We start from the raw sequence: 13350 nt of genomic DNA on the forward strand, positions 1-13350 counted from the left end.
GAGGAAAGGAGGAAATGTGGGAGTGAAAGAGGAGGAGGAGGAGCTAACTCTTGGGAAAGGAGATGGAAGGGTCATCGATGCGTGCTATAGGCAAGACTCTACTGGTTTTTGCTGACTGGCGAACAATCCGGATTAGCCGTAGCTGTACAACTACGATGTGCGGGTTTCCGCTGTTCTGTGCCGCCTCCCACAGCTCGTGCGTGTGCTCAATTTTGGTAAGGCGCTGTGGTTTGGCCTGGTATCCCCATGATATATAGTGGAGGGTTCCGGAATAATTTCGATCATCTGGTGATCTTGACCTCTAACTGGGACTCACAGGTTAAAGCCCCCGTGTACTGAGCAGGAGTACCCGGGTTCGAACCCGGCCGGGGCGGCTGCGCTTCTACGGAGCGCAGCGGCCTTTCTCTCCTGCTCTTCCCATCTTCTTCAATTCTCGCACGGCGCGGACAAGGTGTCCCCGGAAATATAAGAGATTTACTGCGTCATTCCCATTCATCCAAACCAGTTTTCTTTTGCAGCGTGGCCCAGGTGCTCGGCAAGAGTAAAGCGGTTATTGCCCCTACACATGTAAGTGAACTTATCCCGCTAAACCTTCATCACTAGCCTGCCTACACCCACTGCAAGACCACGCCCACTGAGCTCCAGTTATAGACTGTCCTGCGCTTGCGGCGATCGCCTAAATTTTGGTCATGCATTAAAAGGACGCTAGTGCCTCATCTGCGGAGTACTATTCCTGAAACTTACTACTCACTGCTTCACCACGGTCCTCTATACTGCCTTCTTTTGAGAAAATTTTCCCATGGAGGCGTAAAGGAAGGCACCCGTGTACTGTACCATGTCAATGCACGTGCAAAAAAAGAAAAAAAAGACAGGCGGCCGAAATTAATCTTGAGGCTTCCAAAGCTACATCTCTCAAAGTGTGAGTCGCCTGCAAAAACTAAGCCCTCTAAACGAAACCAAATTTCCATCTAATTAGAAAGAAGAAAATCGGTGGACACAAGCTCCTCCTTTAGCAGTATGACGTTATAAATGGATCCCGCCTGCGGCTCCTCCTGCGGATCCACATTCGCGTATATCTATTTTGCTCCTGCTTAATCGCTAAACCCTTTGTGGCTCAATATTTGTGCATCTGATATATCGAACAAATCGATAGAATACAGTCTTAAGCTAACCAATTATGTTTAGTTTAGTTTGGTTTGTGAGGTTTGACGTTTCAAAGCGACTCAGGTTATGAGGGACGCCGTACTGGAGCGCTCCGAAAATTTCGATCACCTGGGGTTCTTTAACGTGCACTCACATCGCACGGCACACGGGCGCCTTGCTCTTCGCCTCCATTGAAAAGCGGCCGGGATTCGATCCCGCGTCCTTGGACACAGCAGTCGAGCGCCCTAACCACTGCGCGACCACGGCGGGGCGCTACCCAATTATGTGAATGATCACATAGATACCTGTGGGCTACTCCAAAGATCACATAGGTATCGTAGTCTTTGGTGTAGCGTGTCTTACACATCGCCCACATGTGTCTTAGAAGTTTAGATTCCCATCTCACCACCCAACTTAAAACAGAAGACCGAGTTGGCATCCACTGGCACGTAATATATATGATCTCGTGGCGTCGCACAACCAGCCAACCACTCAGTACCTGGCCATATATGTCACCTGACAACCACCACTTACCTGCTAGAGCCATATGCGTAATTTTTATCTCGCATTCGCGCGCAACGCTGGCAACACTGTAGTATTCTGCAAAACACATAGCTGCAGAATGCAATTGAGAAAGTATACCGGCAGAGACTGTCTAGGAGCAATAATAAAAAGCACAGACCAAAGTCACGGTGGGACAGAGAAGTGGCAGCTGCAATAGCTCACCGTAAAGAGAAATGCAGAGAGCACCGACGAGATTTAAGCTAATGCGCGGAAGAGACAGCCCTCGAAAAGAGCTGGGATCTCTATCTGGATGCCGAAAGGAATATGGCTGGTCTGGTCCAGAAACGCATAACGGCTGTGAATCAAATGTTTTTCCAAGAAATCAAGGAGACTAGCAGAGATGCGGGAAGGAAATTCTGGAGGCACGTAAAAGGAGAACAGCTTGCCTCTTCTTCTTGTTGACCAAATAAATGGGATAGAATATGAAGGGGAAATATGCGTTCAGTTCATGGCGGAATATATGGCCTGCAAACTACGTTCCGAATCCCCTCAAGCCACTGGCGGCATAACCACCATTACCGCCTCCTCAATGCCATGTGACTCGATCACAGACGGGGAATTGGAACGAGCACTGAAAAAAATGTCAGGGCAGTCGGCAGCAGGGCTAGATGGTGTGCCTCCGTTCCTACTAAAGCGAACCAAAACCGGTACGAGAAGTCTTCTGCTGGTTGCCTTGAATGCGGTCGTGACATCAGGAGACATCCCTCAGGATTGGAGACACACTCGGATCAAAATGGTACCCAGGAAAGGCGTCGACAGAGGTCTTTCTGGAAGTTACCAACCCATCACAGTGACGTCTTCTTTGTATAGGCTGCTCGCCCATATCCTACTAATGAGACTACAGAAGTGGGCAGAGGACAATGTTCTTGGCGAGCAGCAAAATGGTTTTAGGCCAGTCCGCTGCCTAGAGGACAATCCGTTCATAATCGCCCAAACTGTGGAGATCGCAGCAAAGGAACATCGCCCACTACTGATTGCTTTCCTGGACATTGCTATGGCTTATGATTTTGTGGAGCATGCTAGACTGTGGAAGGTATAGGACACTCTTGGCCTTCGGGGAAACATGCTACACCTCCTAAAGGCTCTTTACACTGGAACAAGGGCAGTTGTGCATTGGGGAAATCGTACGTCCTGATCTTTTTGAAGTCTCTAGGGGCTTGCGTGAGGGCTGCCCAATGTCCCCGCTGCTCTTCATGCTGTATGTTGCAAGTCTAGAGCAAAACCTTACTGAGAGCCAAATCAGGTTCGATCTGAGCTATATGACAAAAGGAGTCATTAGAAAGCGGAGACTGCCAGCGCTGTTCTATGCTGACGATATTGCCCCTCTAGCAGGCAGCCTGACAGAGCTCCAAACCCTGCTAGACATATGCTCCACTGAGGGCTCTGCTCTGAGGCTGACCTTCAATGCGGAGAAATCTGCAGCCTTGCACTTTGGAGCTGGGACTGACGTAAGGAACAACCCAAACCCCACACTACAAGGCAAGCTGATAATGTGGTCCTCGACCTATAAATATCTGGGAGTGGTTACGACGTCATCACCCAACTATGCAGAGGGGTACGAGGAAGAGCTGCGGGCAAAGGCGAGAAGACAGCGGGCTTTCCTGCGATCCCGCGTGTTATGGACGTTCAGTCGATATGAATTGACCCGGGCGCTATGGAAGTGCGTGGTAGTCCCAAGCCTCACTTTCGCAAATGCTGTGGTGTGTCTGTCGTCATCTACTCGGCTGGCGCTCGAGGAACAACGAAGACAAGCTGGTCGCCTTGCTCTGGGGGTCCACGGCTGCACCCCGAATGAAGCTGTACAGGGGAACATTGGGTGGTCCTCCTTGGAGACACGCGAAGCAGTGACGAAACTGGCGTTCGACCGCGGCGACTAAGCGAGATGCCGGATGGTCGCTGGGCTCGGGAGGTGTACAAGTACATACACCTTCCCTCACTAAACACCAAATGGGTTAAGAGGACAAGATGCCTCGGATAGAGGTGCAGGAGGAGGAGGAGAAAACATTTATTTACGACGATATGATTTGGGAAGGGAGGTGCGTTTGGTTGTGGAGCCGAGAGGCAGACCCTATTCCGGGACGCCATTGGCCGCCGCCGCTGCCCGAGCTCTCTGGACCAGGACACGCTGGGCCTCCAGGTACAGCGTACCCACTGTCCGCCTTGATGCCCCACCTCAGCGTGACCATCGCCAAAAGGTACGCGAGCTTGTCAAGAAGCCGGAGCTCCACCAGTGGAAGACTCGCTAGCCAGGGGAAGGCGGCAATGGTATACATACGTAGCCAACAAAACCATCATCGGCTGAGAAGCTTTCTACGACAAGGTAGCGGCCTACTGTGCGACGCTCGGAGTAGCGTGCTACGGACGAGAATGTTCCGAGCCAAGTACACCAGCGGCCTGGAAGTAACCTGTTCGCAATGCAGCTCCGATGCCGAATCCATCCGCCATGTTGTCTTGGAATTCCCCACCCTGAAACCATCCCCATAGTGGTGCGATGGACTGCTCCGGTGCCGACCCACTGCCGATAGCACTGGACTTTCGCTCGGACAACAAACCGCCGCGGTGGGAGGCCATTGAGTCTACGAAGCGGCGGCTGGAGTGTTCCCTATTTGAGCCAGCCAAGCACCTGATTACCACAATGTTTTTTGTTAATGTTTTGCTTTCTTTTTTTTTTAACCTGATCAGAGTTAGTTTCGTAAATCGCCCGTTACAAAGGGTCTAGCCTCAAGGATCATCATCATAATCATCAAGGCCTCCAAGTTTATAGCGTTAAAACGCCGGGTTTCACATTACAGTGTAGCACTGTTCGGTTCATGTCATTACAGGGAAGCTCGCAGTGACATGTGACCTTATCATGTTAATAGACATGTTCAGCCAGTGGAAGAGTGGAAGAGGCGCGTGAAAAACCGTCATGCGGAGCCCCCGCCGTGTTCGACAACGTCCTTTCCTCGGCAGCACGGAGTGCACTGGTGCGTAGCGTGTAGCTGCGCTAAGCGAAACACCCGAACCGGCTCGCTCCACCGCCTCCACTTCTCCCCACGTACCATGGAAACTCTGGTCAGCCACGCTAGAGCGATCCACGCCCGGTATAATAATGACGAATGTTTTAACCGTGTTGTTTTTTTTATTATTATTATTATTTCTTCACTCCTTGCAACTTACTCGAAAGACACCGCGCCCGATTAATCTCTGGGCTTGAACCGATATGACGCAGATACGTCGAGGGGTGTGACATTATTTGAGTCATAAAATAAGAATGAATGAAGCCTTTATTTGAAGGAAGGGATGGCTCTCGAACGCTGTTTGGGTATTGGAATCGGCATTGATCAGAAAGAAAATTCTCTTATTCCAGAGCTCGCACCATCCTCTAACCCAACAATTGATGGTGTTAAACCGTGCGACGCTGGTCAGCAGCTTATTAAAGGCGAGGATTTGCAGAATGGAGACTTTAGGAGAGCCCACCATCAAAAAAGTTTTCCTTTTCCATGAAACAACCACAAAAAAACTCACATCTGGCGGTTATTGGTCAGTTAATGGGCGGTACTAGTGGTTAATGACAGGACACTTAATGAGAACGTTAAGAGCCAACCTATATAGCACCGGGGAAATTCTTAAATCAGGATATAGTTCGAAAGTTAGGTGTCCAGTAGAAGCTTCTCCCTACATTCTTTGTTCATATAGCGGAAGATATCTGAAGGATGGTTGACGTGGATGGAAAGGGTCACTGCGAGAGCGCAGGAGCGCCGATGACGCGCCGTCCAGCACTTTTAATAAACAAGGTTCAAAGTGGGAATATGCGCAGACCGACGAAGAGCGAAAGAGCAAGCGTGCCCAGCACTCGGCCGCCGCTAATGCCACTAAACTCAGCTTTCGCCGAATAATCCGCTAAGCCGCAAAGCTTATCTCTACTATTCTTTTTCCCTTACTGACGAAGCCGTATGCATACAAGCAAGGCGCGCTCACAAAATCTTATTCAGAAATGATTTCTATACATTTCGTCGCGCGCTTTTCACTGAACTGTTCGGTCTTGTCAGCAACATATGTGTCAACAGCTTTGCGGTTTATATAAAGAAGCCATGAAAGCGTTATCCTTTGAAGTATCAGGCAGGTTATGCAAGCAGGCAGAAACAGTCGCATTGTGCTTGTTTCGGCAAACATGTCACACGACTGTAGCAGGTCTAAAGGGATTTCGAATGGGATTTCAGCTGCTTGTATTGTAATGTCGCCTTTTGCCCGTTGAGTATACTTATAATCTGCGTCAGGTGCTTGAGGGATTTGGGGCACATTAAATCTTTCTTCTCTAATGCAGCATTCAATGCATCACGTTCAGATCCAGCTTGCACTATTCGTGCTGGATGTGATCGTTTATATAGTACATAATAAAAAGGATTGTTTTGACACACTTTATTGTTTACATGAAACAGCAGAAGTTGACGCCAACGCCAAGCTTACATAGCGTAAGGGCGAGATTCAGTGCGGGATTTTTTGAAATGGAACAAGTTAATTTTGTCAAAATGCAGATGCTCTAGACGGACTTCAGCCCATGGTTGGTGGCGACTTTAGAGGTATATTCGAACGCGTGGGGTCCGAGGTGACCAGGACGGCCTCCCCATTGCTCAAGAGGAAAAAATAAAAATTGCACTAGATTCTCCAATAGAGATTCTCTTTTACATTGCCATATTATGTGATCACGTCATCTGCTAGAGGTATGCTTGTGATTTTGGTGCCATGGGCGCCGTCTTCCGCCGGCTTTTGTGCTAATGGTACATTAATATTGTATGTCGTTTTATGACATCATTTTTAGTGCGTTGGCACTAGGGATTCTACTCCGCCCAAAAGCAGTTTTACGTATGTCCATTGTTCCTCACAAGCATGCCTTTGGCAGGTGGTGGTTGGCAGGTGACATAGCCACCCCTATGCCTGCAAACCGTGTTATTCACCAAGCACCGCTGGATTTTGTACCAATTGGGTATACGTAATAAGGATTTCATTTTTATATAGGAAAGCGTGCGCGATGACCTATATAAAGGGGCAGCGAGCCTAGCCATGCTTGCTCATTGCATTAACTTCGAATCGGCCAATGGAACACCTGCGAATTTTTAATGCGAACTTTCTGTAACAAGCCATACTTTCTCATTATCCCCTTCGATCACCTCTACATGTGGCCCTAATTAGCAAGGCCAGGATGGCCTTGCTAATGGCCAAATGGCCGAGTGGGATGTCATCCAAACCCGTCAAAATTAGGACATAGACCGTGTCTACGGGAAAACTGCGCTGCTTCGACCGAGCTGCGGAAGAGGAGGTTGGCACAAGTCATCCAAATGTTCCACATGCATCCATACCCAGAAATTTCGGACACAGTCTGTGAAAGAGCTCTTGAACGCATTTTTTTAACATCGTATAACTCCAAGATAACATCTGATGCATTCATTCTAAGATTCTCCCTGGACAGGCTTGTAGCCTCATGCTATTTATTTTCAAAAAGCGCGTCCATTAATTAATGGGCAGTCTTATTGCTCGTGAATACAGGAAAAACTTAATTGAGAATTAAAATGTTTGGTTACCGGAAGCTTATATACCTTTACTATAAATATGCTCGTAAAGGTGTCCTGCAATATATACCAAAGTTGTCTCGCAATTATTTTCAAAACCTCCGCCCATTGGTTTTCAATTGCAGTTTTAACTACTCAGTTGTCATCGCAGGGAAACATTAGAAGCAAATATTTGCCACTCGCCGTAAGTTTAGACCATTCCCATCAAAATGCTCGTGGCAGTATTTTAATAAGGTCTTGCAGTTGCAATGCTTTAAATTTAAAAGGGGCCCCAGAAAGCTCGACTTTCGAGCCATAATGTTCACGCGCATAAGCTGCTAGAGAACATAAAAATAAAAGAGCACTGCAGAATCTGCATTGAAGAAATGCGAAAGCACGAATGCTTTTTTTGTATTTTTTCTTCCTTTCGCTGTTATCGAATTTGGGTTGTTTTTTTGTTGTTGTTTTTTTGTAAATGTTTTGTTGTGAGCCAATCTCTTCCTATGCCCTTTTTGTCTCTACTTTCGGTTGCGTGACGTCACATCCTTGACGTCACCCTAGTGGACTGACTTAACTATTTTAGTCTTTGATACATTCAAATTGCGCGCCAATCCCTTACTATGCCCTTTTTGTCTCTACTTCCGATTGCGCGACGTCACATCCTCTACTCCACATTAATTCACTTCTTGTTCACCCATTTTAGTCTTTGGTACTTTCAAATCGCGCGCCAATCCCTTCCTATGCCCTTTTTTGGCTCGACTTCAGGTTGCGTGACGTCACATCCTTGACGTCATCTTAATTGACCGATTTAATTAACTATTTAGTATTTGATACATCTTGACGTCACCCTAATGGACTGACTTAACTATTTTAGTATTTGATACATTCAAATTGTGGCGCCAAGCTATTGGCTAATGAGACATTTTTGCCTTTACTTTTAAATATTTTGCCTCTAATTAATTACCTAATGAACTTATTGGCCTAATTACTTTTTCGGCAGCAACATTACCTCGCCCTCTATCGATTGACGCCACTCATTAACCTCTGCCACTTCCCAATTACTCACAACTGCTGCGGACACGCTTTTGCGAACGCGGTTTGAGGACAGAAATCTGAACATATAGAAGTAATGCTTTAGCATAAAAATAAAAAAAAGTTTGTCTTCTTTGGTTAATAGGGTTTAACACTCCTAAGCGTTATCAGTTTTGAGGTACACCTAAAGAGGGCTTCGGAAATAACGTGCATTGACATCTCGCACTGCCATCGCACAGTGCACGGGCGCCTTGAGCTTCGTCTCCACTGAAACGCAACCGCTGTCAATGGGATCAGCTGTCGAGCGTCATAACCACTGAGCCATCACGGCGGAGCCTGAAAAAAGAAAAGTTCGTCCGTGCGCTTGCTTTGTTTTAATTTTAAGGCACCTCTACGTACTTTTTGTATTTGAGGAATACCTACTGACGCGCTTGACATAGAATCATAAAGAGCGGTAAAGGTCAACGCGATTGCGCACTTTGACAGTTGAATGAGATTTGTACCGTTCGTGCTTAACGTTTAGCCGCCCTTGTTGCTTTCTTTTTAATGTCGAGGTGCGCCAGGGCAATTTCTGTTTTGAGAGAATGGACGCCCTGAAGAAATGGAAACATGTCTTCAGGCGCAAGCGAACTCCCTGCCCTGCCCTGAAATGGTTCATGGTTTATTGGGTTTAACGCCCCAAAGCGACTCGAGCTGTGAGAGACACCATAGTAGAGGACTCCGGATAATTTCAACCACCGGGGGTTCTTTAACGTGCACTGACATCGCACACCACACGGGCGCCTTGCTTTTCGCCTCCATCGAAAAGAGGCCGCCGCGACCGGTATTCGATCCCGTATCCTCGGGCACAGCATTCGAGAGCTCTAAGCATTGCATCACCACGGCGGGGAAGGCCTGCACTGAGAGTCGTACGAGGAACGTCAGACTTAAGATTCACTAAACAGCTCCACTCGCTCGTAGTTTACTTCATGTCCAAATTCTTCGCGTCCGACCACCTTCATGACCTTAATCTCACCCAGCGCCTCCTGCTGTCTCCCCGTGAGGAAACGGACGAGCGCTACGGAATAACTGCAACTATCAGAACATGGGCGCCTTTTGAGTTTCACCTCCAACAGGACGAAGCGAGGAACGAACAACGAACAACATTCTCGCTTCGTCCTGCTTTTGCGCCTTTCCCTTTTTAGCATTGTTGAACCAACTAGCCCGCAACACCCTCGTGAACTAACTTTGAAGACGGCTTCTACGGCACAGGTGCAGCAGTGTTGAGGGACACAAGAAAACAGGATAACGTTAAATTGTAAGCTGGTTAACTAATTTCTGATAATAACTAACTATTAAAGTTACGTGTAGAATGAAACCGATATTTGTAACCGGCCATTACAATTAGCAGTTATATAAGTTATTAGGATTTCAAAAAAAGCGAATGGCCTTGGCGTTTGGCTCGGCAAGCTTTGGCTATCTCGCCCCAAAAGAAGCGCGTTTTTGAGAAACTCGTGCTCTAAGCCCTAGCGCAAGCCTCGCCGTCAATTAGTGGCGCAAGTGCGAAATCGGTGTCGAGACATCCTATTGGTAGAAACGCCGGAACCGGAAGTGGAACTGATATCTGGTTCCGGCGTTTCCATCAATCATGTGACTCGAGGCCGGGGAGGTTACGACACTTCTGCAAACGACACAAACCGTAATGCAGTTAGCCATCCTGGTTAGCTCAGCAGGTAAGCGATGTCCTGCATGGTCAGGCGGTGGCCTCTGGCATGAACTCCTGATCAGGATGAATTAGTCTTCAATATAAAGATTGCGAAAGCTGGACACTTCTCCTATGCAGCCGAATATTTGCGTTGAGGTGGACATTAATGAGTAATTATTCCCCAAGTACAAATTCCACTCCATCTTGGGGGATTGGCCTAAATATTATTGCGTTCAGTATGTGCACCATCACAGCGTGTTGCTGGTCATTTGCACAACGCTATCCATTATTTATCTTATCCAGATCTACTGATATCAACTGTGACAACCTCGCTATCTTTCGACCCCATTGGTCGCTTCGTTCTTGGGCTGTATCTAACATGGGCTCATGAACGCCACACCTTTGACGTGCGGACATATGGCTGATGGATAACGATAAAAAATAAATCTAATGAAGTAATAAAAACGACACATTTAAAACAGAGTCATTGGACCGAATACGAAGACTAAACTTTGACCGTAGAGTTACTTGCGATCCGCAGCTGCGCATACATCGTGTTGCCACGGGAACCACGCCAACATCTCCGAACTATACGATAAACTACATAAACAGCGTCTGTGTTTTGCTGCAGTAAAACTCGAGTGGTGACTTTTGTTCATTGTACGACATGGAAAATCACTTTTAATTTAATTCTATCTATGTACGTCCCGTTAGAGTCTGGAAACATGACGTCCCTTCATAAATGTAGAAAGCATAGTTTCCCTTCGGCTTCCCCCTATTTGGTATGCGGGAATTAGCGATCGATTGATAGATAGATTGATTGACTGTCTGGTTGATTCATGTAGACGACTTTAACTTTCCCAATATATCCTTGCGCCCATACCAAACATCAAAAGGAACCAAAATGTTAAAAAGTCAGTTACGTGATATTCGTTAATTCGTATTTCATTCGTACTCTATCAAGGACATTTCGCTTAATAGAAAATTCTGCACAAGGTTTAAAAAAACGCCTCATCTACCATACACGTATACAATACCGAAGACTTTCTTTCACTATTCATGCTTATCCTAGACCCGGTGCCCTTCAACTTTCCTCTAGTAAACTTCATACCTCAGCAGAACAATCAATTAACAGTTCATTATGCGAAAAATTCCTTACCATTGACTCCTTTCATTTCATAAATGGCAACAGCTGCGTCAGTAATCACAGCTAGAAGGGATTCTAAAATAGGCACATTCTATGGTGGAACGCTAAGCATTATTCACCCCGGAGTACCTTTTAACTTTAGAAGATCAAAATTGCAGCCAATTATAATAATAAATACGGCGCTTTCAGGGTAGAATGCTTTAAAAACTTCACAAAAACAGTATAGTATGGACAAACTTCTACGTATTTCAATGGAAATGACTATACATAGGTATCTCATAGATTCGAATTCGCTTAATTCGAACTTCCCGTTAACTCGAACTGATAGTTCGCTCCCTCCAAGGGCAAGTATATTAAAAGGCTAGCTCAATTGTGGCTCGAACTCCACATAAATCGAACGAGTTCTGGTCCATTTAGATTTCTAAAGATTAGGAGGCAACAACAATTTAATTATTGATCACTGTGGAAGGTGCCAATTAGTGGCGTAGCACATACGGATTGCCCGAGGCACAAAATTTGTAAAGCACGAATTTCTGGTAGCGACACTGTAAAGTTGCTTGATACTATGCACACTGGCAGCAATTGATGTTTGTAGGTTCTTCCCGTACCCGCACTAATTTTTGCATGCACTGAAACAATCTGGATCATAAGCTCGAACGAATAATCCAGTATTTCCAAATGGATGTGCACTTGAGCTCAGTCTGACTTTACGAAATCATCAATTAAACAAAAGGTTCCATGCATCTCTGGACCCAATTATGCTGACAACGACGCAAATTTTAGCACTCGAAGAACATGCATTTCGAAACCTTGTAGTGTCAGCGAATTCTTGGGGAAAACGGCAGCGCATTAAATCTACCATCTTTAATTATGCAGTTCTGTGACAGGAAAAAATGAAAGAGCTTGTTTGTAACCCAGTACCTGCCAAACAAGGTTATCTATACTGAATTAAAGGGCTATAATAATGAAAGGGCCACTGAAACCTGCCTGCCTACTGCACGCGCGCTGTTTGAGTAGTACATTTTCATCGGCCAGTTACATGGGGTAAGGATACGTGGGGGAACATAAAAGCGATTAGATAGCCCCCTTATGGTTGACGATATCTCGACCTGCAAGCAGAAAGGCGAACAAACGCGCACATAGGCTTTTTGTTCGCGCTGTTTGCTCGCTGACAAGCGCCGCACACGAACGAACGTGAAAACGGCGTGGCGGCGACAAACGTATAGTCACCCAATCGTCGCATCGCGCTATTTTTTCGAGCCAGCAATATTAACGCAATCAATCTGGAGCGGCGTCCGCAAATAGTAAACCGTCCCCTCCACCGCGGCACACACACGCGGTCTCGGAGTGCGAGACGGGACCACGCGGCATGTGCGCCGAAGCGGTCGCTCTGCAACTACGGCACGACAGCGGCAAAGCGTCGACCCAACCAAGTCACCGTTAGACGAGGACTCCGGCAAGGTCGCGCGCGGACTCACCTTCGGGGTTGTAGCTCCTAGGCATCCCAAATTGCGCTGGACGTCTGCATCGCGTCGCTGCGCCTAGTTTGACTAAATCACGGGAATCCAGTTTCATGGCACGAAACGACGTCGAGTAGCTGCTTCCTTCAGCTTCGTAGGTGAAAACGAGCAGTCACGAATTTCCTCCAGCTCTCCAGACGACGTGTTAACGAGCGCCGAACACGGCCTCTCTCCTCACAAGCGCGCCGCACCGCCGCTGCTTCGCTCCGGAGCGGGCATCCCGTTACATGCGTCGACACAACGGCGCGTGCAGGATGAGGCGTTTTTTCCGACCGACGCCCGATATCCCGGTTGGTGGAAAGCGAGTCTGCTCCCTCCCTCCTCAGCTACTTCCGACTATTTCCCGACCAACGGTAACGCTACTTCCGACAGAACAACACGGAAGAAACGGAGGCGCTGGAAGCCGGAACTACTTTGACGCCCCCTAAAGCGTCTTTTCGTCTGTTCTAAGAAACGAAACTGAAACCACCGCCATCACTTACCGTGATGATGTTTGGGGAAACGAAACCGAAACCTCTCTGAGCAATGAGGCATGCGCTGATGCGCTAAATCGCTAAATTTTAAGTCTACCGATTGCTAGTTCACGTTGACCATTAACAAAGACGCTCTGATACTCGCGCCCGTGTCTGCGGATACTTGGGTTTAGTTCAAATACATACTCGTTGAAACTATTCTAGTTAGTGCGCGCCCATTCAATTAAATTATGGCCGTCCAATGAAAGCTTTTTCGTCT

At 47.1% G+C, this 13350-nt stretch overlaps 1 protein-coding gene across 1 annotated transcript in view; it reads right to left on the minus strand.

Annotated features, from left to right (window-relative positions):
• The window catches only part of LOC146199414 (uncharacterized), a 105768-nt gene extending 92771 nt beyond the window's left edge, over positions 1-12997 (minus strand). Inside the window, exon 1 of the mRNA XM_084594885.1 lies at positions 12577-12997. The gene's annotated coding sequence lies outside the window, so the exon portion shown is untranslated. The remainder of the gene's footprint in view (positions 1-12576) is intronic.
• Between the last annotated feature and the right edge of the window lie 353 nt (positions 12998-13350).

This window comes from Amblyomma maculatum, chromosome 2, assembly GCF_055883805.1.
Source record: "Amblyomma maculatum isolate TAMU_Amacu chromosome 2, ASM5588380v1, whole genome shotgun sequence".
NCBI lineage: Eukaryota > Metazoa > Arthropoda > Arachnida > Ixodida > Ixodidae > Amblyomma > Amblyomma maculatum.